The sequence below is a fragment of the Microtus pennsylvanicus genome, chromosome 6 (genome assembly GCF_037038515.1).
Source record: "Microtus pennsylvanicus isolate mMicPen1 chromosome 6, mMicPen1.hap1, whole genome shotgun sequence".
Lineage (NCBI taxonomy): Eukaryota > Metazoa > Chordata > Mammalia > Rodentia > Cricetidae > Microtus > Microtus pennsylvanicus.
The window spans coordinates 126,093,221-126,097,096 of NC_134584.1; the positions used below are offsets into that span (position 1 = coordinate 126,093,221).

Here is a 3,876-nt window from a genome sequence, read left to right on the forward strand (position 1 = left end):
CTGCATGACTGACATTTTGCCAACGGAGCCACCTCCATGGCCCCTTCTAAGTCTTTGAAGCAAGGAGGATCCGTCATCTTGTAGCTGCATTTCAGGAAGGTGCACCTATGGCCCCACCCAGGAAGACCACTGTGGGTCACTCATAAGCCGGAAGCAGCAGGAGATCAGTAGGCTAGATGGGTCCTAGAGGAGGGAGAAGGTAAAGCCCTACCCTAAGGAGGTCTGACAAAGAGGCCATGGGCCTTCAGTCAGCTCTCTGCCCAAACAGGCTGGCACTATAACCACCTGGGTGGGAGGGAAGCCATTCTGAAGACTCACCTGTACACCTGCTTCCTTTTGGCTAATAGGCTCTTTAAAGAGGCTCCCCAGGGAGTTGAGATTTACTCAGGTACCTCATACTGAGAAAAATAAAAAGCTGAAGGCCAGGACCAGCCAGAGAGGGAACTTAGGTCTCCGGAGAGATTCCATACGGTCCTCAGGAGACCACCTTACAGGACAGGCTGGCTTGGCTGTGAATTAACTCTTGCCCGCCTCTATTTAAACCTGGACCTCAAATCTTCGCCACGTGATGTCTTTGCTCCTCTTCCCACCAGGGCCTCATTGGATAAGTCTACTTTCTTCGCTTTTCGCTTTGTTTTGCCTCTCTGGATTGGCCTGCTGAGGACAGCAGCCAAACCTGGACTTGGCGGGGCTGCCAGGAGCCAGACTTCAGCCTTACCAACACCAGTATACAGGCCCTGTTATCACCTGCATTCACGGAATCGCAATCCTCTGCCTGATGGCCTGATGGCTGAATCCAGGACTTGTTTTTTTAATGATATTAGTTGGAACTGAACACACTCTGAAAAGCACGTCAGAGAGAGAGAGAGAGAGGAGAATGTTAACCTCCCCCAAGTGGCCGGCATCCGCCTCCTGAAAGTACACGGCCCTACAAGGTGCTTCAGGGTTAATTACTGCTGCAGAGGAAATCACAATTATCCACATCAGCAGTGATGCCCGCCTGTCCTTCCTGCAGGAGCCAATCTGGTGCGGCCTGCGGCCCCCACTGCTTCCAGATGAGGACTCCGAGTTACAGGCTGCCTCCCCGCCCCCACTGATGACGCCTGCTCCCCTGGGTAATTGATCCCCACAGTGACTCAGCGGCCTTGAAGCACCTGTAACAATCCAATTACCCTGTTCTGTACTGCACCCAGCTGGTATAGTCCGAGCCTCTCACCTTCCCCTCCCGAGAGAGGCGGTGTCAGCAGGAGCGTCAGCAGAGGTGGTGGCTGCAGCTTGGGACCCCGTATTCAGTATGGCTCTTGGAGAAGTCCCATGTGTGTGGTGAACTCTCCCACTGCTATTAAAGCCACCTTTCCTCAATGTGACGCAAACAAGCAAACACGGCAGCTACGCGCTCCACAAGCACCTTTTGGGACAGAACGTATAGTAACGTCGTCTTTCCCGGGCTAGAATGGAACGGTTTCTGGAGGGGACGTGCAGGGGTAGACACTTGCTGCCAGGGCTGGCCACCTGCTCAGGTGAGGATGAGACACATCCTCAGGCCCCAACTCCCAAAAGCTGTGGTCGGACAGTAGCCCCCTTCACAAAGGGCCTCGTCGGTGGTTGACAGCATCCTTTGGTGAGAAAGGCAGGATCCTCCCTTGCCCAGGCAAGGCGAAGACATCCTGAAACAAGGACAAATCCTGTCCTACATCCTCAAAAGGCTCCGTGGCCTGAAACCAGGAGGTGCAAAGAAACAACACACCTGAAGAGATTCAGGAAGGAGACCATCAAAGACCCAGAACCCACTTTTCCTGTAGGCGCCTATGGACTCTCATTGCTAGACCCGTTCAATTCCCGAGTTCTAATTTAGAAAGAGTGGCATTTTCTTTCCTGTTCTTCCTAAACCTGCCTGCCCTCTCAATCTCTCTCCTTCCCTCCCTCCTTCCTTCCCTCCCTCTCTCTCTCCCTCCTTTCCACAGCAGCTGCTTGGAGGCTTCCATTGCTTAATGAGCTTACTTTCCTGACCTCAAACTCAGAAAAGTACCAACTTTCTCTTTTTCCTCTTCTCCTCAAGGCAGCTGCTGGCCCTGCTGGGTGCCTGTCTATAATGCCAATAAAATTGTTCCTGAGATTTCTTTTGAATCCATTTTAAATTCTTTTATCTGTATGACTAAGACCCAAGATAAAACCCTTGAGCTACAAACCTGGCTTCAGGAGAGGGAGAGCCCCTGCGCATGCCCGAAGCCTGGTCATCTGGGAAGGAGGGCAAGCAAAGCATGCATTGCGACAACTGCAACAGACAGCGCTGGACCAGCATGGCCTTGGCCTCAGGCCTGAGGACTCGGGCCTCGGTTCCCAGGTTGCACAGGGTTGGAGGGTTCCCTAGATGTTTGTACACCTGTGTGAGTTAACAGGGCGCTGGCTTGTTCCCGGAAGGAAAACGTCTGTAATCCACACATTGATATGCAAATGGATGTTTACTCAGGTGGGGACCTTGCGGGACAGGCCTGGAAGAGTCCCCCTCTTTAGGTCACTTTATGCCAATGTTCCCATTTCTCTGAACCACTCGAGGGCTTTAAAGAGGACTTCTGGGCCTGAACCCCAGTGGAACACACACACACAAAATTAATTGGAAGAAAGGAAGGGGAAAAGGAGAAGTAGGGGAAGGAGGACGAGAGAGAGAATGAACTAGTTCTGGGTTCAGCGTCTAGCTAGAACACACAGAGAGTAGTAAGAGGAAAGTCCTGGGCTTGCTGTCCTCTAGGACAGTGGTTCTCTACTTTCCTAAGGCTTCGACACTTTGATAACTCATGTTGTGTTGAGCCCCTAGCCCCGCCCGCCCCCCACACATACCATAAAGTATTGCTACTTCATGACTGTAATTTTGCTACTGTTATAAATTCCTCCGAGGCTCCAGCACTCACATGCACCCCCACACACACATTTATACACACACACACACATACATATACACACACATATACACACACACACACAATTTAAGATAATAAAAGTAATCCTTAAAAAGCAAACCTTTCACTAAGTCATTTTAGCACAAGCTATGATTACGTTTGCGTTAAGCAGGCATGAAAGATCATTGCATCTTTGTTTGCCTTTTGTTTTTGTTTTTTCAGTACTGTGGTGTGAATGCAGGGTCTTGCATGGGCTAGGCCAGCACTCTACTGAGTGACATCCCCAGGCCTTTTTCTAAAATCTGAACTTCAACACAGGGTATCACCAGGGTACCCAGAGCACAGAACACAGAATTTGCACATCCACCTGAGTGGCTGAGATTACAGGCATGTGCCATCGGGCAGGGCGCTGAGCCTTGTGTCCAGGCAACACCTGTCTGGGAGGAGCCCCTTGGTGCTTCACATTGGTATACTAAGTACGTCCTATTGATTGATGACCGTCTGGATGAAGGCACACTTTCCCTAGGAAAGATACTGAGCAGCCCCTGCGGGCTCACATCGCGTAGAAAATTCTCCTTGCTCTGCTAGTACAGGGCACTTAGCACCACCCGGGCTTGCTTATAAACCTCCAGTTGTTTTAACGCCCCTAGACTTAGCAGAGTGCCTGACTTGGGAGGGGCTCGGTGACTTTTGAGGTGGGAGGTGGCTGGATGGGCAGAGGTACTAAGTTCACCCCTGGACAAAGCGAGGCTTGGGAACAGAGGCTACCACCACCGGCTGCAGCATTTAGGCAGGGGCACTTCCGGGAGGAGGTCAGCCTTTGAACCACCTCAATATGCAAAATACAGTCATGGACCTGCAAAGGAATTTGGCACCAAACATGTGGCATATCGCATGACCTGTTTATAGGGATTGTTCTGGAAAATGAGAAAGACTCGGGAGGTGTCAGCAATGACTAACCTTGTCGGCTAGGGAGAGG

At 51.2% G+C, this 3,876-nt stretch overlaps 1 long non-coding RNA gene across 1 annotated transcript; it reads right to left on the reverse strand.

Moving 5' to 3' along the window:
* Positions 1–312: 312 nt before the first annotated feature.
* LOC142853009 (uncharacterized) lies at positions 313–2,322 on the reverse strand. The gene is made up of 3 exons (XR_012911054.1): positions 2,190–2,322; positions 1,217–1,408; positions 313–841 (listed from the first exon to the last, which is right to left on the reverse strand). It is a non-coding gene; the product is annotated as an uncharacterized LOC142853009 (long non-coding RNA).
* Positions 2,323–3,876: the final 1,554 nt, after the last annotated feature.